Source organism: Desmodus rotundus, chromosome 7, assembly GCF_022682495.2.
Source record: "Desmodus rotundus isolate HL8 chromosome 7, HLdesRot8A.1, whole genome shotgun sequence".
Lineage (NCBI taxonomy): Eukaryota > Metazoa > Chordata > Mammalia > Chiroptera > Phyllostomidae > Desmodus > Desmodus rotundus.
The window spans coordinates 51,404,508-51,425,328 of record NC_071393.1 but is presented as its reverse complement, the minus strand read 5'-3'; the positions used below and the strand labels follow the sequence as shown (position 1 = coordinate 51,425,328).

Genomic DNA, 20,821 nt, shown 5'->3' with positions numbered 1-20,821 from the left:
CCTTGGTTATAGGAATACTTTTCTTAAGCCATAGAATATTTTCTATTTATTTAGATGTTAAATTTAGTTTTATTTTCCATTAACACAAACAACACCATTTTGACTGTTGAATAGATTAATAGGTTGATTCAGCAAATTATTAAAAGCTTGGTCAGCTGATTAGTATTAAGTGATTTGTTCGTGAGTTTTTTAAATATAACCAGGGAAGCTTTCGCCAGTTGCAAAAATATTATTGGCTTTTCTCCTTTCTTGTCTTTATCGCTGCCCTTCCTCACTTTCCCACGCTCCTGAGCTAAGAGAGGCTGAGACAAATCGACTTTCCATCCTGAACAGCAAAGCAGTTAGTCAGTGCCTACGAGAGTCCGCAGAGTCTGCTGCTTCGGTTCCTCTTTTTATATTGAGTATATGTGTCTTTGCCTGATCATAACATGTAAAGTCAAAACTGTACTCACTTGGGACAAATGAAGAACTTAAATCTCTATTTTTTGCAGAGAGACAGTAGAAGAAGACAAGATAAAAAGGACCATTTTTATAACTGCTACACATTGATTTGATTTTGCATTAGAGGTAGATTTTGTAAAACCATGCCAGTCACTCTGACATCTAGACCTAATATGATGTGGCACATACCAAAGGTGTGAACTACAGGAAAGTGATTCTCAGAGCACAAAGCATTTATTTCAAATACTCATTAAGATAAAAAGAGCAATAAATGAAAATAAATGGGAAATCCATATTTTTATTTTATGCCTGTTTGAAATAGCTTCATATATTTAGAAGAGAAAAAATAAGTGATATGAATACTCTCTGAAGCTGAACCAACGCATTTAGAAGTTTTTTTCCTATAAAATAATTTTCAAGCAGAAATGTTTATGTCTTAGATTTCAGAATGAACACCTAAATGTTTGTTTCAACTAATACTTTAAATGCTGATGTAAAACTATAGGCTCAAAATTTTTTTAAAACCAAATACATTTCTACTTTTGAAGACACATGCAGACACATACCTACACACTTAAACTTTGAGGTGTTGAGATAAAAGCTTTATCAGAATGAAGGTTTTCTTGAAATACAGAAGTCTTATTTTGGATTGTCAGTAGCATTTAAGATTGCACACACTATTCTCTTTCTAGCAGTGCTATGCTAGTGGGCACAAACCTATCTGCTGAAGTTGCAGAATGTACTTGCAGCTACAAAAGGAAGAAAAATGGACAAAGGATCTCCTTCCTCCCAGTGTGAAGCATCAGGTCCTAATCAAGAAATCTTCCTTTCCTGAAGGGTGCAGGGCATGGGGGGATGGGGAATTGTTTCACAATTTTTACCAGTAGGGTTTTAAGATCGCTGGGGACCAGAGAATGCTGTATACTCCTTATATTTTCCATTTATAATGGTATTTATTGTGGGTATCATGCTCTTGCTGTCTTGTTGTATCATAGATGTGGTGGAAGCAGAGAACTGTCTTTTTGGTCATGGTTACCAGTCCAAAGGGAGCCCAAAGAGGAAGACTGAGTACCACCTGGAAAGCCTGGATTTTGAGCTAGATTCATCAATCGGATGGGCCTTTGGACTTCTTCCTTGGAGTAGGGTGTTTTCATGTGGAAAGAAGAATGAAGTATTTCAATAATGAAAAGGGTAGAGAAAAATCCTGTGCATTCACCATAATGTTTTCTTTTTCTGGATGTGAAAATTACATTTCTTAGTCTTTTTCTGATTTTCTCAGCAGAAGTGAGGGGTTCTGCAAATAGAAAATATAGACTGAGTCCTGACCAGTGGTATGTGGGGAGCAATTACATAGACCACTTTCAGGTGTGACATTTAAAAAAAAAAAGATTAAAACTGATATTATGATTATGAATGAACTGGAGTAAATATATTTTGTCTTTTCTCTCCCACTGCTTATAATTATAAAACCTGGACAGTAGGTAAAGGGAAATTGTTGTAAGATTTTAAAAACTAAATAGCAACAGACAGATTAGAGCAACAAGGAATTTGAAGTATAATAAAATTAGTGGTGGATTTACCATTTTTCCCTCCGGTAATACCCTACTTTGAACTCAGTGTGCCTGAACACATGGAAGTGAGCACTGTAGTTCAGAGAGAGTTCCAGGAGAAGTCTTTCATCTCTGGCTTGAGGCCTGGGAAAGGAAAGGCCTAATGTTCAGGGGTAAATGTCCTAACTCCTGTTTTCTGATCTTTTCTCTTTTATTCATTCTCTTATTCCCTAGTCTCTCCACCCCAACTCCAGGCAATTCTAATTTAATAATGATATAGGTAAGTTAAAAGTAAAAGAATGAAAAAAGATGTATCATAGAACACTAATAAAAAGAAGCTGGAGTGACTATTTAATATAGAAGACTTCAGAGCAAAGAAGACTGACAGGGATAGAGATATTACATACTGTTAAAAAGATTAATTCACAGTGAATACATACAAATACTAAATGTATGAGGTCTGTCTGGAAAAAGTCCAGCCATTGCTAATATAACAAGAACATTTTGCATGACATTGATGTAACCTGGCAGCCAAGGAGAATGGACTGGAACACACATGTGTGAACAATGATGACTTCACTGTACTAGTCAGTGGGGGCGGTAGATGCTGTTGAGTGAGCATGTGTACTGTGTGTCTGGTACATTCAAAATGACTGAGCGAGTAGAGCAATGAATTTGCATCAAATTTTTCATTAAACTTGAACATTCCTCCATGGAAACTATTTGATGATTCAGAAGGCCGCAGTGATGGACAACTGGTGATCGGCAGCTTCATCTTGACAATGTACCTGCTCGTGCATCACGTCTCATGCAGAGTTTTTTGTAAAACATCAAATCACCTAGGTGACTCAGTCCCTGCTACAGCCCAGATTTGGTGCCCTGTGACTTCTGGCTTTTCTTAAAACTAAAATCACCTTTGAAAGGGAAGAGATTTCAGAATGTCAAAGAAATTCAGGAAAATACAACGGAGCAGCTGGTGGTGATTGGGAGACCTGTGTGAGGTCCCAAGGTGCCTACTTTGAAGGGGACTGAGTCCTTATTGTGCTATGTACAATGTTTCTTGTATCTTGTCTCTTTTAATAAATGTCTATTTTTCGTATTACATAGCTGGATACCTTCTGGACAGACCTCGTATATGTAACTAATAACAGATACATGAAGCAAAACTGACAGAAATGAAAGGAGAAATACAGAAATTCACAACTGTAGTTGAAGACTGTAACATTCCTCTTTGTCATAGTTATTTAGGAAGAATAGGTGTAAGGTGAGTAAGGATATAGAAAAAGTGAAGAGTGTCGTTAACCAACTGGGTCTAACTGGCACTTATAGAACTCCATGCCCAACAGAAGCAGAGCCCCTTTCAAGTGCATGTGGGCCATTGAACAACATAGACTCTTTCCTGATCATAAATTGAACTTTAACAAATTGAAAATAATTGAAATGACACAAATAATATCCCAAGACTGATAGAATCAAGCTAGAAATCAATAACAGAGATAATAGGAAAATTTCTAAATACTTGGAAATTTATCATCAAATATCTAAATAATTAATGGGTCAAAAAGTAAGTCTCAAAAGGAATTTGAAAATATTTTAAGGCACATAAAAACGGAAATACAAACTGTGGGGTGAAACAAAAGTAGTGCTTAGAAGGAAATTTTAACATTAAATGTGTATATTTAAAAAGAAGTAAGGTCTCAAACCAAGAATGTAAGCTTCTAGATTAAGACCACTGGAGAAAGACAAAATTACACCCAAATCAATCAATCAGAAGGAGGAAAATATAAGGAGCAGAAATCATACTAAAATTGAAAACAATAAATAACAGAAATCAAGGAAACCAAAAGCTGATTCTTTGAAAAGATCAATGGAATCCACAAAAACTCTAGAAAACAATCCAATTAAAAAAATGGGCAAAGGACCTGAATAGACACTTAAAGAGGACCTACAGATGGCCAACAGACACATGAAAAGATACTTGACATCACTAATCATCAGAGAAATGCAAACTAAAACCACGGTGAGATACCACCTCACACCTGTCAGAATGGCTCCCATTAAGTCAACAAACAAGTGCTGGCAAAGATGTGGCAAAATGGAACTCTTTTGAACTGTTGGTAGGAATGCAGACTGCTGCAACCACTGTGGAAAGCAATATGGACATACCTCAAAAAATTAAAAATGGATCTGGCTTTTGACCCAGTGATTCCACTTCTGGGAATATGTACAAAGAAAACCAAACCACTAATTCAAAAGAACATAAGCAACCCTATATTCGTTGCAGTGTCATTTACATCACCAAAATATGGAAACACCCCAAGTGCCCATCAGTAGATGGAAGGATAAAACAACTATGGGACACTTACATAACAGAATACTACTCAGCTATAAAAAAGAAGAAAATTTTACCCTTTGTGACAGCATGGATGGATGTGGAGATCATTATGCTAAGTGAAATAAGCCAGTCAGAGAAAGACAAATACCATATGATTTCACTCACATGTGGAGTCTAATGAACAAATGGGACTAACAAGCTAAACAGAGACGGACTCATGGATAGAGGGCAGGATAACATCTATTGGCAGGGGAGGTTAGGGGGTGGATGGATCAAGCAAAAGGGCAAAAAGACTCTTGGACATGGACAACAGTGCGGTGATTCCAGGGGGAAGGGGAGCATAAGAGAGATAAATGGTAATGGAAAAAATACAATTAAAAAATACATTAAAAAAACCCTCTAGCAAGACTGACAAAGAAAAAAGACACAAATTACCAATGACCGGAGTAGAAAGAGACATTACTACAGATCCTGCAAACATTAAAAGGAGAATAAAGGAATGTAACAAAACTGTACTCATAAACTCAATAAAGTAGATTAAATGGAGCAATTCTTAAAAGAACAAATTCCTCAAACTTACCTCAGATAGATACCCTCAATAGCTCTATAACTATTAAAGAAATTGAATGTGTAGTTGAAAACTTCCTGTAAAAGAAATCTCCAAGCCCAGGTGGTTTCTCTGGCAAATTCTGTGAACCACTTAAAAAAGAATCGGCACCAATTCTATAGAATCTCCTCCAGAAAAATACAGGAAGTTAAAACACTTTCCAGCTTGTTTTATTATGCCAACATTATCAGATAGTGAAATCAGACAAAGGTATTACAAAAAAAAACAAAACCCAAAACTATAGACCAATATTTCTCATGAACATACTTGCAAAAATCTTAACAAAAAATTAACAAACTGAATTTAGCAATATACAAAAATAATAATACACCACAGCCAAGTGATATTAATCAATTGTGTGTGGGAATGCAAGTTTGACTCAATATTTGAAAATCAATCTATGTATTGCACTATATTGACAATCTCAAGAAGAAATCCACATAATTTTATCAATTGAGGAAGGCAAAACATTAGAGAAAAACACAACATTCATTTATGATAATAACTGTTAGAAAACTAGGAATAGAAGTGAATTTCATCAATCTGATAAAAGGCATTTACACAAAAATCTACCAATAATATTATACTTAAAAGTGAAAAACTGAATGCTACGTACCTACGACTGGGAACAAGGCAAGGATGTCTGCTCTCCTCACTCCTGTTCCGCATTATGCAGTCTTAGGTCGATAGGGCAAGACAAAGAAATATCAGGCATATCTTAGTAAGTTGTGTAAGTGCAATGGTTGTTTTTCACTTATGGAGCCTCCAAAGCCCCTAGAAGAGGGCTTTGCCTTTGGAGGCACTTAGAATATTTATTCAGTGAATGAAGGAAAACTTAGGGGAAAAATGATTCCCTTCCATCTTGCTTGCCCATAACTGTGATGATTAATCAGGATATAATTGCTTTGCACTGACCTTTACGAGTTGAAGTGGGATTAAAAGAGTTGGTACTTGGACTTGGAACTACCTAAATCACTTTTTGTGGGTTTATCAACTCCTAGGAAGGAATTTTCTAGGGATCTGAGGTTAGGAACATTTTTATGGCTATTTTATATTTCGAGCATGTCCAGTAAGAACCTATTGGCAAGTCTTGTCTTCCTGAAATGCCAGGTTTGGATAAGTACAAGTGTACTTCTCTTTCTAACTGTCCGTCTCCGTCTAGCTGCTGAAATCAAGCTGCTTGCTGGGTACTTGGTCTGAGGAGGATTTGCATGGAAAGACCATTTGTGTATCTAAGGCTTCTTCAGTGAAAAGCAGTATGGTTCCCTCCTATGCTGGAGACAGAGATGCACTTAGGTGGGACATGCCTGCCTTGACTGACTTCCCTGACATGCCACTGTCACACAGCTCCATGGCCTGTCCAGTTCGTCTTCTGTCTTGGGGAGCAGTAGCCCTGGCCTTCAAAGAAATATTTCCAGATTCTTCTTTATTCTTCAATTTTGCTTGAAATGAAATATCCAAATAATATTGGTGATGATGTAGGTATGGACTTCCCAATACTTCCCTCATCTTTTTTTCGGATAATGAATTTTTAGACCACTTCCCAACTGCCTACTTTTAAAAAATCCAGTAGAATCATGATTTTAAAATGGAACTGAAGATTTCTGTGAATTCTCATCTCCCAGTCTTTTCTCATGAATTTCCTTCCTGTGGATTCCAAGGTACTGACAGAATATTGAGCTGCTGAAAAGCAAGATGTATCTGTAGACATCAAACATTAGTTTCAATGGATTTTTGGGATTTTTCTCTATATTGGCATTGTGAAATTCCAGGATTTCCAGTTAGGTGTGTGGAAAAGTAGAATTAAAAATACTAAGAAAATCATATCTCTCTGAAAATTCCCAAAGAGATTATTATGCAAAAAGTCATTAAAACCAATGTGTTGTCAGTAAAAGGACTTAATTTCTTGTCACCTACACAAAACTTTGAGTTTTTCCCCCTTGATCTTGACAACCTGTGGCTTTATCCTGTTGATCATAACACATTTTTAATAGAAAGGTTTCCCTTAATTAGGGGGACATCATCAGTTCCCTTGTATGATAAGCTTTTTCTCAACGAGAGAAAAAATATGAGAAATAAAATGTGTTAAATTAGGTGGAAGATAATTTACACAATTTTCTGTGTAGCTTGTCCAGACACTCGCTTTCTTCTGTCTGTGTGTAATACCAAACATCAGGAGCGTTGTGCCAGGGTGGCCCGTGCTGCAGCAAAGCGAGTGAGCTGTGTCTGTGTGCAAGTTACACCCAGGCACGATATGAAGCCCTGTCTCGGTCTCCATGGTTGCTAAAGTTAAGGGCTCAAATTAGAAAAAAATAGTGGTTTGGAAAAGAGACCTTTAAAGATTGCTCACTCTTTTAATATGTAGAGAAAGACCAAATACAGGGGTGGGCAAAAGTAGCTTTACTGTGTCATTGTGACATTCTTTTGAGTTAATTAAGCTACTGTAATAATTATAACCTCCGCATCTTTTTCCATATGAACAACTGTAAACCTACTTTTGCCCACCCCTGCATTTTGACCATAATCTTAATGTGACTAATTTAATTCATAAAGCTTCACAAGACAATCAGCATTAACATATTTTATTGCAACATTGAAATCAGAAAGAAACATGGGGGAAGTTGTAGCATTTCCTACTGTTAGTTTACAAATAATAATGTTTAAGTATAAAATATTAAACCAACGTAATTATGGCTCTTATACATTAAGAGTCAGTCAGCAATAATACTGAAAACATCTAAATTGCTAGATGGTAGAGGAATGTACTCCTATGTAGTCAAGCTGCACTGAAATTAAAACGTCTAAATTGAAGTCAGTGCACTGTTTTCTGAAGAACAAATCAGACTCCCGCAGTTAGTTCGACAAAGATGCCTGAAGTCTACGTGTATAAAGTTGACCGTCATACACAGTGACCCCTCTGGGCCTCCCCTCGGCTGGGTTCATGCCTCTCTCGTAAGGGGAGCTTCTTGAAGGCTTATGTGAGAGCTGTTGAGCAGAAGAGTAAATTTCCTAATATTTCTCTCGCTTCAGGGAGGGAGGAAAAAAGGCAGGAGGCCTAAAAAACACATTCTTCTTTTTGCCAGCCATTTCTGAAGGCTCAGTGCGGTTAGGTGAGATTTGAATATGTCAAGCCTGGTAGTCCTTGAGCAGCGGCCAGTTTCCTGCAGTAGAAAAAGTGGTGGTCTGGGGCGGGTCCAGGTGGGCACCTCAACATATCTGAAAGTTTCACGAGGGGTTTCAGACTTTATAAGAAAAAAAAAAGTAATTGGAAATTGTTCATTGTGAATACATTAGATCTGTACAGACAAAACATGCATGAAGTGCAATTATAGCCAGTATTGCTATATTAGTATGAATGTTAATAGCATGTTTGTTTTTGAAATGGGTTATGCATTCTGATAAATGTCGGCTTTAATCTAGTCATCTGTGTATCACTTGTCTAAGTACTCTCATTTAAGATGCCATATCCCTTCTTGTAGCAATAAAGGGGTAAAGCAACATTAATATTAAATAATTAGAAAAACAAAAGGGGAATGATTAAACATATTTACATAATTGAAATAACACTGTGTCGCAGTGGGAAATCGGGACAATGTTGTCTCCTTTCAAAGTAATTCATAATTCAGATTTTTAATTATGGCATATTCATTCATTTAAAGATGATTCTGGATGAGAGGGCCACTAATGAAATACAATCATTAGCATCTAAACAAAGTAATTTACAAAGTCTCCTTTAGGGGAAAAGATTTCTAGAACATCATCAATCACACAAGATATGCAAAAACAAGCAATTAAACCACACACAAGAACTACAACAGCCTTATATATCACTAATGTACACATGAAAACATAACTGATTACAATGATTAGACTAGGGTAGTGTGGTTAATTTGTATTTTATGTAGTGATTTTATGGAAGAATGCACCCGGACAGGCACTTTACACATGGGGGAACTTCGTTTCATTAACACTCGCTTGAAACACGTGACTAACCCCTCCCCACCCCCCCCAAAAAAAACAAACCTGAATTTTGAATTGTTGCCTGGACATCCATGTGGGATCAAAATCCTGCATACTTTAATAAAACATCTTCCTTTATTCTCACCTCTTTTTGCCTGCTATTTGACTTTATAAACAGGAAAATGTGGGATTAGGAAAGTATTTTGTGTGTGGCAGGTGCTGCACTGGTTTCTCATTATTTGTTCAAATCCCTCTTTAGGCTTCCAGTGGCAAAGCGCTTCCAGCCATCAGAGGGTCAGTGATTTACTGGCTCTCCCTCCGTACACACAATTACAGATCATTAAGCATGCAGCAGGGCTGAATGGATAGTGCAATTCTCTGACTTTTAATGTCTGTGGATAGTATCTTGCTAAATGGACCCACAAAGAGGCTGGTTTCAAACACTGCTGCTACAGGTGACATTATAATCTTGTTGAAAACCTATACTACTTCCTTCTGCCTGTGGATTTTTCTCCGTGAAGGTGGAAGGCAGGCTTAGAGGTAAAAGGAGAAGGACTTAGGAGAGCGGTGTTGTGTGGAGGAGGAGGGAATCCATGGAGGAGGCTGCCACCCCTGGTGTAAGCTGAGCCGCCTTCCATAACCACCAGCTACAGAAGCCAAAATATGCTCTATTGGGTACTCAAAGGATAAAAATACTGGTTAATTTTCAACAGTGCTCCTTCATTTGACTTTACAATTTACAACAGCGAACATTAATGCAGGAATGGCTTGGTTGAGGAGGAGTTTAAAATTAGAGCCCCTCTTCTCATTAGCCCCAACAGCCTGACCCAGGGTGACTGAGAAGCAATTTGTCGCCAGATTCTCATTTTGCTTCTGTTATGGCTCCTTGTAAATGAAGCGTGGCAATTTATTGTAGCACCTCTAGGAGTCAAGAACATAATGTGTAAAACACATACAAAAAAATCTTTCTTCACATTCATTAACACCCAGCACATAGAGGCTGTTCACTTTTCCCTCTAATGAAGGAGGGGGATCTTAAATCTAAAGCTTTCTATCATGTGAAGAAGTCCTCTTCAGGCCATTAGACAGAGGCTGAGTTGGATTGAAGAAAGGTCATTGACAAAAACAGAGAATGGCAATATGAGGAAAAATAGAAAATGGATAAAAGAAGAGACTTTAGATGCCTCAAAGAATGGAAAGTACATTTTTGGCATCAATGATCAGCCCTCTGTGTCTCTCAGTATATTTTCTGTTGTCAGTGAAGAAAAGAATATCTGGCTTTTTATTTAGCTGGAAATTGCTTTAGTGTTTGGCCAATTCTTATTTCTTCACCCTTGATCTGACCTTGCAAGAGGCATTAAATTAGGTTCATTTGAAGAGAATATTGTCTATGATCTTTAAAACATGTTTGCCTATTTTCTCTCCCTTCCCCCACAGCCTTTACAAGAAATTACGCGTCTGCGATTTTAATGCATTCTGATTGTGTAACAGGCTGCTCTGTCCCAGGGCAGGCCCTGGGCTTTTATCTTACTTCCGTGATTAATTCTGATTAATGGTTTGGTTGTGCGGGGTCGCACAAATGGCACCTCCAGATGAACCTAATAACAAATTACTATATGGGAAAAATTGCAAGAGGGTCTAGGATTGCCCTTTTGGATTAAATGCTGAATGTTGCCATACAGTGTACTTAGATGCTCTTACCCACTTTATGATGTAGTAATAGGCACTCAATATTTACAATAATAACAGTGGTCTTTAAAAACTAATCTTAGAAAAAGTGACATCATGAGTTTATAGAACCAGGTGAAAATGTCAGTGGAATCTGAAAGATATTCTTTTGAGAATTTACTGAGTGTTTACAAAGTGCCAGGTACTGAGCCAGGTGGATCAAATGAATTAACTAAGTTACCCCTCACAGCACCAAGGCAGTATAATTAAAGTAGGAACAGTGGGTTCCATACAGTGAGAGAGAGTACAATATTATCCTACTTCCTCTCCACTACGCACAGGAGGAAGCTGGGGCACAGAGAGGTTAAGGAACAGGCTCAAAATCGAGAGTTAGGAAGGGGCAGAGCTAGGACCCCAACCCAGGCTGCGTGCCTCGTCCCAGCTGAACCACCTCTCACTGACGGCACTTCTTGTTCTAAACTCCAGTGACAACTTCCTCTTATTGTCTCTTTTAAACATAACAAACATCTATATTTCTTGATGCTACACATTAAATTTTTCTCTTTATAATATTATGGTTTATAATACTAAAGCACTTGAACTTCATTTTACTGAATGTATCAAATTTATTGTAGGAAATAAAATATTTTTGTCTCTTTTCCACCTAACCCAAATAATCAATATCCATTTTCATGTGGCTTTATTTTCCTATCACTTACCATTCATAATACCACTCTTAGTATAGCTGAGATTTAGATTGACATTGCTTTAGCCAATTGAACTTTGGTTGTTATTTATTTATTTATTTATTTATTTTTTGAGGAACATCAGTGTATGGTTGCCTCTCACATGTCCTATACCTGGGAACCTGGTCAGCAACCCAGGCATGTGCCCTGACTGGGAATCGAACCAGCAACCCTTTGGTTCACAAGCCAGTGTTCAATCCACTGAGACATACTAGTATGGCTATTTATCTACTTATTTAAGAAAGGGGAAGGGAGGGAGAAAGAGAGGACGAGAAACAGTGATGTGAGAGAGAATCATCAGTCAGTTGCCTCTTGTATGTGCCCTGATGGGGGACTGAACCCGAAACTTAGACATGTTCCTTGACTGGGAATTGAACCAGCAAACTTTTGCTTTGAGATGATGCCCAACCAACTGAGCCACACTGGCCAGGGCTGAGCCTTGGTTTTTATTTCATATTTTATCTGTCCTTGTTCGTAAACAGCATGTCTACTGACTAAGCATGGTTAATATTTGAAAGTCAAAATTTGACACACAAAAAGAGGTAGAATTGAAGAAAATGTAGGAACAGTTGTGTTAGGCACTGTGGGCTGCTATAACAAAACCAGCATACACTGAGTGGCTTACAACAACATAAATTTATTCCGAATGGTTCTGGAGGCTGGAAGTCTGAGCCCAGAGTGCCAGCAAGGTCAGGTTCTAGTGAGGGCCCTGTTCCTGGTGGCAGCTGACTGCCTTCTTACCGTGTCCTCGTGTGATAGAAAGTCAGCTAGCCGGTTCTCTGGCTTTGTAGAAGGGCACCATCCCATTCCTGAGGATTCCACCCTAATTACATATGTCCTAAAGGCCCTGCCTTCCAATATCATCACGCTGAGATTAGGGTTTCCACATATGAATTTTAGGGAGGCACACACATTCAATTCACAACAACAATTCAACTAAAAGTTCTTCTGTTACAATTCTCATTTTCTCTCTGCTTTAGAGTCCCAGGTCAGCATCTAAGCGCTGCAGGACTCTGTCGGTGCTAACTGCTGTCCGAGGCAGAACCCAAGCAACTTAACAATGGCGATACTGTGATTTATAAGGAACATATATTTGGTGTTTTCCCCATTTCTGGCACAGAGCTTCTAAATTCCTTGGAATTTCCTAAGTAGTGAGACCTATGGAATCTTTTGTTTTGTTCATGAGGTGACTTCGGACTGCATCTAAAGATAAGGGCTGATTGCCAGTGGAGACAGCCATGTGATCAGAGGGTTGCAACTTGCAATCCTACCCCCAGCTTCCGGGAGGAGGAGAGCAGCTAGTGACCGGGTTCAACCATCAGTGGCCAGTTCTTTAATCAATCATACCTATGTAATGAAGTCTCCATAAAACCCCCCAAAACGGGTTTTCCAAACTGCGGGCCACGGGCCACATGCAGCCCAGGATGGCTGCATGTGGCTCAACACAAAATCATAAATTTACTTAAAACATTATGAGATTTTTTAATGATTACATGTTGCAATGTATTTTATGTGTGGCCCAAGACAACCTCTTCTTCTTCCAGTGTGGCACAGAGATGCCAAAAGTTTGGACAGCCCTGCCCGAAAGGATTGGAGTCAGAGAGTTTCTGGTTGATGAACATGTGGAGGTGATGATAGGAATATGGCAGGGGGCGTGGAAGCACCACGCCCTCCCCACATACCTTGTCCTATGCATGTCTTCCACTTGGCTGTTCCTCAGTTACCTTTTGCAATATACTGGTAATCTAGTAAGTAAAATGTTTCTCTGAGTTCTCTGAGCCACCTTAGCAAATTAAACAAACCTGAGAAGGGGGTCATTGAAACCTCCAATCAATAGCCTTTGGGTTTGAACCCTAAATGACACCCTAGACTTGCCGTTGGCATTGGAAGCAGAGGGGGCATTGTGAGGTGAGGACAGTCTTAGAGGACTGAGTTCTTAACCTGTGGAATCTGATGCTGTCTTGGGCAGGTGTTGTTGGAAGGGAACCCCTGCCACTGGAAATCGGGGGCAGGATACCCTTAACAGGGAAAGAATACTAGCAGCTGCTCAATGGTGCAGCTGAATCCCGGTCCCACCTGTGACTGTGTGTGTCTAGGTCTCTCAGAATATTGAGTCCACATGAAGGAGACATGTCAACCTCAGTGTATTTCTAAGGGACAGCACAGTCCTGCCATGAGGTAGGTATGCAAGTTGTTGCTGAAGGAATGATTCTTTTTTTTATCTAAAAGAGCCATGGAGCGTCTGCACTCTGCAGGCTTCAGACAAACTTGAGCAAATGTGACTGACATTGGCCAGAAACTCGTGGCCAAGCGACTTCTAATAACCTATTATTTCACTTAGAGCCATTCAATTCCTTTGGATTAACTGTCATTTTCTCACTATAATTCTTATTTTCTTAAAATAGAATGTGATTTCTAACAGATAAGAGATGTTTTCCCACATAATGCTTTGTGTACAATAATCGCTAAATAATAATTCTGGATTCATAATCTAAAGTTTTATTGATTCCTTAACTGATTCAAAAAACACGTATTTGTACCTCCTATGTACAGCTAGGTGCTGAGCTGGATTCTGGAGATACAGGAAACTTAAGAACAATGAGAGGAGGTGGGGAGACAGACAAATAAAAAGATGCAAATAAAGAGATAGTGTTCTCACTGATAATCTTCTAAACTGATGAGCCAAAAGTTTTGTCTGCATACCTGGCCATCCAAGATTGTGTAGTTGATATATTGGGTTTCTTTCTTACCTTCTACAAAGCTGCTTTGGTGTGGTTTGGACTCCAAAATACAGATTATTAAATCGATCATGCTTAGAGATTAAAACAAATACACTCAGTATCTTCAGTCTAGTCCCACTCAGTTAAATCCTAATACAGTTTCTACATGACAGTGTTTGAGGGTTGTTCTGTGTGCCCATAAAGTCTTCTCTATTCTAGTTCTTTCTGCTTTAAATCATATTTCCTATTTCTGTAAAAACATGAGAACAACAAGAGCCACTGTGAAGCTAAATTTCAGGGTACCTCACTCCCATGGGGCCCTAGAAATCTGTTCATATGGGCACATATCTTTGTAAAATTTGCTAAAAGAAGATATTGTAACCACTGGGGTCTGTCCCTTTCCAATTCAACTTCTCATCCATCACGTTTCCCGTCAGGTAGGGTGGCATCGTGGCCTTGAGCAATTCTTGGACCCAACTAAGGGGAAGTTGATTTGAAATACATTGTTTGAATTCAGCCAGATCCATTTTGGTGGTTTGCAATAACTTATGTGTATAGTTAAATTATTCTAGCTACTATAGTCCTGATTTGAAATTTGAAGTGAAAAACATAGACTTTCAGAAGACTTTGTAGGGCCAAAACAATTTTGAAAAAGAATAAAGTTGAAAGTCTCATTTTCTAACTCAAAAACAGTACAAAGCTACAGTAACTTAAACAATGTGGTACTGGGATAAGGGGATAGAACAGTGAAATAGCATTGAGAATCCCCAAATAAGAGCCCCCATCCTGATAGATGGTTAATTGATTTTCAACAATGGCACCAAGGCCCTTCAATGGGAAAAGCACAGCCTCGTCAACAAATGGTGTTGGGAAAACTGAATATCCACATGCCAAAGAACCACCTAAGTATTCTGTAGCCAAAAAGTAGAAGGAAAAATATTAAAGAGGTATTTTAGACTGTTAGGTAATATGAACACTACATTATTCTTATGAATTTGTGATAACTTGGTAGCTTTTGATTTGACTTCTTATTCCAAATAAATATTCACTTTCATACCTAATTTTGTGTTCATGATTTTAATGTTGTTTTTTTTTCTGGAAAGGTCTTCCTCCAATTATATAAACCTCAGGCCCCGTAAAACCTGTACTGATCTCTGGAAATCAGGCAGGGGGTCTCCACTCACTCAAATAGCACATTGAATGACAAGTGGAGCAAGGCTGAGGTCCAGCTGCATTCACTCCCTCGGCTGGATGCCCTCTGCACAGGTAGGTACATACTGATAACTCTACACAGCGGCCCCATCACTTGCTATACAAGATATTTCAAGTGGGCCTCAATCTTTTCAGTATGAAGTAAGACTATCTTCTCTTAGACACTGTAGTTCTAGTATGAGTTTTTAAAAAAATATTAATGATGGTAGTTTAGGCCCTGAAGTGATTCAACACTCTCTGCTTTCATTAATTTAAACATATTGAACAAGCGATGCCACTGAGGGTTGTGCCAGACTGAGACGGGTAATGGGAGGGTGTGCCCTTTGGACCTTGGAGTGAGACTCTTAACGCCCAGATTACTGAGGCGATGTGCAGATTTCGGTCCCTGTGAATCCTTTTCCTGGTCTCCTGTCACTCACTCAGGCACATCCAGGGCTGCATGGGTGGGGGCTGTGTGCAGGGTGGTCAGGCCTAGTGTAGGATGTGTGGGGTGCGGGCCTGCAGCTTCCAGCACTAACCCAGTGAAGTGAAGCGCTCTGGTCCCCAGACTGACAAGGATTGTCACTGCAAGCCCTTGGCAGAGCTGACTGAAAAGTTTGATCGGGAGCTCAGGAACACTCAGCTTATGAAAGCTGCCCCAGCGACATAAACCCACTCTGTGTTTGAAGACCCACTGATCAGTCAGACCCACCCAATTCACCGGCAGGATGATGAAAGGAGAACCAAAGGCCACATCCTTTCTGACACAGGCTTGGGAAGCTGTGAAGAGGAAGCAGTTTGGGAGGTCCCGTGCTGCTTCCGCAGACAAACAGGCAACCATTGAATGCAACAACCCTGCACCATCTTCCACCAAACGCTGAAAATACGTGAGCCTGGGTTTGGACTGGGACCCATCTTCAAGAGTGGCCAGTGTCCAACAGTGGCTATCAGGTGCCTGTGCCGCTAGCAGACCCTTGTGGTAGCTTCTCAGCCATGAAGTGGATGATAACTGACTGAGGTGGACCTAAAGCAGGGAGAAGCAGCACCAGCAATGCTGATGCCAGAGAAGCTGTTGCTTGATCTGCTGGAGGCTTTTTACAACCCGGGCCCTGTGATCAAGGGGAACCATGGCACACACAGATGGCTGAGGCTGACCTCGCCCTGCCACCCCCGCGGGTGGTAAGGAGGGTAGAGGATCCAGGAGGAGCCCAGCACTCTCTGCTGCAAGACATAAGTGATGTGAGCCACTGCTACATTGGAAAAGTACCTGTGGGTTAAGCATGTGGCTCCTTTTTGAGGGCAGGCAGGCCTCACGGGAAGGAGGGGACAGTAAGTTTATTGCTTGTTAGTCCTTTGTGGGTTCAAACTTGCTCTCCCTGCCCCATCTCTTTGCAAAGCGAGAACACATCGACTTGGCTTTCCCCCAAGGAACTTAGGGCCCACCCAGCCTTCTCCTCCCTCCACTTGAGATGGACCTTTAGACGATATGAGAGGAAGCAATTTTAGTGCCAGAAAGGTTTATTAGAAAGTTCTCACCCTGAACTGTTATAGTATGTGATGTGGTACTGTCACTCATTAAAACTGGATGAAGAGAAAAATTATTGATTATTTACTCTGTGATAACCAAAAAGCTGAGTTAGGTTCGATTCTGTCCTTAAGTGATGGTCTAGTAGGGGAGCTAAGATACAGCCATAGTATGGTATAACATAGTATAACATAGTATGAAGAGTGGTAAGTCTTAGGCTCTGAGAAAACACTTTGGGTAGAATGATCATATAGTGTATTGTTTAAACTGGAACACTTTTGAGAGTTGAAGATGAGGCTGATAATTAAGCTAAGATATAAAGTGAGACAGCAAACCAAGACTCACAGTCGCCCTCATTGTGGGGAATTGTGGGAGGGGCAGATCACAGTGGAGAGGGGCATCTGTGACAGGTAATTTTATGTGTCAGCTTGACTGGATCGGGGGTGCCCACATATCTGACTAAGCATTTCTGGGTCTGTCCATGAGGGCATTTCTGGGTGAAATTAGCATTTGAATCAGTGGAGTCCGTATAGCCGGTCACCCTCCCCAGTGTGGGTGGCCTCACCTCATCTTCGCTTGCCCATCTACTGAGATGCACGTCACCAGCTCCCCCGTTTCTCAGGCCTTTGGACTTGGAGTGAATTACACCACTGGCTTTCCCGAGTCTCCAGTTTGCTGAAGGCAGATTGTGGCTCTTCTCACCCTCCATAATTGGGTGAGCTGTTCTTCATAGTCAATCTCCTTTTATATCCAATTGGTTCTATTTCTCTGGAGAGCCCTGACTAATACAGCATCCACGTTGCCTATAGAAACTGAGGCCCTGGGGAATCAGTGAGCGAGGTAATGCCATGTGAAGAAAGTAACAGATCATTGAATTCTGATAGTCATATGTCTCAAGGTTGACTAGGGCATGGTGTTCCTGACCCCCCGAGAAATGTTCATTGCCCATTATCTTGTGAAGTGAAAAAACCCAGAGAGATGCTATTAAAATTATCCATGTCTGAGCCATCATGGTTATAAAATCACGTGTCAAACAGTATTTTGCAGCAGTGGCCAAAAGCATTTTCTTAGGAGATAATATTTTATAATCAAATGTTGCTTTAAAGTTGTAACATTATACTGTCTTTCCTACCTGTCTGCAACCTAAATAGTTGCTTAAAAATTATCATTTCCCTGTGTTCAACCCACATCCTGCAGGACAGGGTTGAGAACAGCCAAAGCCCAGAGTTTAGAAACGACCCAACTATTATGAGGAACATTCCATGGTCTATATTAGATACTAAAATTCTGACAGCTTGCTCTTGTGACAAAGATGTTAACAAGGGAAGAAAATGGCATTAATTTAATCTATTCTTATAGTTCATTCTAAAATGAGACTAGCATGACACCAAGTTATAATAATAAATACTATAGTAATTTTCACAATTCTTCCTACATGCTGTTCGCAGTCCTTTCACATGCAAATTCGCCATCCATTGCTCCATGACAGTGATTTTAAGTGCATTAAAGAGTCCTGAATTTTCTTATACTTGATCTCCTAATTATGTTGCAGGAACACACACAGAATAGTACCATATACTGGCATTTGTCTGCTCTGTAGGATTATTTCATACAGTGCGTTCCCCTCTCCTCCAGCCTTAGCATCGGGGTTCTGGAACATAGGTTTCACCATTAAATTCAATTAATTCAACTATTACTCCTATAATAATTAGTACGCCATAATAATCGAATACTAATCACTAGGAGTAGTGAAAGAGAGGAGTAACATTTGCCAAAAATTAAGTCATTGTGAAATTCCCAATATATCTTTGTTTTGTGATGCAAATTTGCTTTTATATAAAGTTTTTTAAAATAAGAGAACATTTAAAAGACACATTTTTAGATTTTTAATTTTTGAGAACATGTTTCAAAAGGCTATATTATAACTATAAAGAAAAGATATTTAAGGTCCATGCTGTGGGTAACCCACCTTCTTTTAGTGATTTTGGGTGGCGTTCTGGGCCGGTGCGCTGGTGCGAAGCACGGTATTGGTATTGTGTGAAAGAAAGTAGAAATGTTCTAGTTCTTTAAGAGCCTTGAGATCAAGGCCAATGATCGTTTCCTCACGTGTCAGGTAGGGAGGGAATGCTAGTGGCTGACACACAGAATACTGAGGCCTACTATTGCCAGATGGATATGACGTTTTGGGTGGCTTTGAGGAGAATGCAGAGTGTGGAGGAAGCACTTCCCCTGACTTAATCTAGCTTATGACCCTTGAAAAGGCGGTATCCAAAGGGAGCCCAAAGTAAACATGTTGGAAAAATTCTTCACTTTGATGAAATTATGAAGTGGTAATCAATCTCATTATATGCTTTTACTTTTAAATACTGTATCTGCTTGGTGATTCAATGATGAGAGACTGTGGGGCAGTGAATTACAGTGTCTACATTCTGGGAAATGACTTTGTGTGGTTTCCCCCTGTGAACAGAAAATTGGGACTGAAGGAGAGTTCCCGGCAACAGCCCTTCTTGCCCATTTCTTCAGCATCTTGCCCACCAGGAGTGAGAAGACAAGGCTCGGACTCTGCCAGAAACTTCTCTGCGTGCTTGTTAAATTAATTAAGGGCTGTAGGTGTACTGCAGCCTCTGAATTCAGCTTAATAGCCTTAATTACGCAGGAAAACAATACACTGTGTAAACTAGTACATACCAGATGTGACATAATTACCAGGGCTGGGTGGACAGCGTTTTGTTGAAGTGCTGCTTTCAATGAGTCCTTTCAATGCTGAAAATATGTTTTTTGTATTTGAGAGCTAATGTACTGAATTGTTCTTTCAGAAACCTGATTCCAATTGCTCTAAAATGTCAGGTAGGTGGAAAATAATAAATTCTGTGTCTTCTGAGATAAAAACCACATTTTGTGTTACACTGCTGGGCTGCACAATCGCTGTAATTTAGGGAGGTTGCTATTATTGTAGGAGCAAACTTTTTTTGTAGTATTACTATTTATTTGAATGCAGGGACACGTGCTCTAGTGTAGCGGTCCCCAACCTTTTTGGCACCACAGGCCGGTTTCCTGGAGGAAGGGTGGGGGGAGGAGCTCAGGTGAGCTTTGCTCACTGCCCCCGCTGTGGATAGTGGGGGACAGAGGGGATTGAAGGCAGAACTGAGGTGAACTTTGCTTGCTGCCGGTTCCTTACAGGCCGCCGCGGACCGGTACAGGTCAGCGACCCAGGGTTGGGGACCCTTCCTGTAGTAGACATAATGAAAATGGCCTTGTATTAAAATTGTTTACCTGCTGTTTGCTGAAAGATGTAAAATCAGAAATAGGAAAGATCTCCTATGTCGTCTAGCCCATCCCAGGCAGGGCAGAGAAGATTATACCCTAAGGCAGCTTTGCTAGGGGGAGCCAAAAATAGACCACACTCTTCTCCAGTCTCACTGAGTAAATTACAGGTGGCAGGATGAGCCCGTTTGGGTCAATTCAGGAGGAAAAACAGTATTCCTGCTGATATTGAGAAAGAGGGGTACCAATTTATTGGCTGAGGTCCCACATTTAGGGTTTCAAGGTCAAAAGAAATTTTAAAAATTTCTCAGATTGGTTATGTCGAATTGTGTAATTATTTAGAGTTTCCTTGTTTAACTTCTCCAATTTCTGTGAGTATATAAGGATTGGGACCAGGGTAGAGAACGTTATTCTTTCACTCTGGAGATAAAGTATAACGAAATACTGGACTGATTTGAATTTCACAACCTCTTCTTTCCCTTCTGAATTTTCCAGAGGTACAAAGGAGTAAGAAGGCAAAAATGTCCATAAGAGCAGAAAGGAGCAGGTGAAACACAGGACTCCTAGATAATTCACACCAGCAATGAGCCCTCAGTCCTCAAGTGTTGAAGTCCCACGGCAGTGACAAAGCTGAGTTAGTCCTTGGCAAAGTTGTGAAGCAGTCCTGGTTGTCCTTTCTCTTGGCTTCTGAGACATTTCTATCCTTTCCTCCACCCTTTCCCTGTCCTGTCACCCACTCCCCTTTTCCTACCCTGGAACCCCCAAACCTCCCCTAGTCAGTGAGAATCTTCAGCAAATTAAATTGGGGGAAAAA

General features: G+C 40.0%; 1 pseudogene; it reads left to right on the top strand.

Moving 5' to 3' along the window:
• The first annotated feature begins 15,278 nt into the window (after positions 1–15,278).
• Positions 15,279–16,401, top strand: LOC112296569 (small ribosomal subunit protein uS7m pseudogene; annotated as a pseudogene).
• Positions 16,402–20,821: the final 4,420 nt, after the last annotated feature.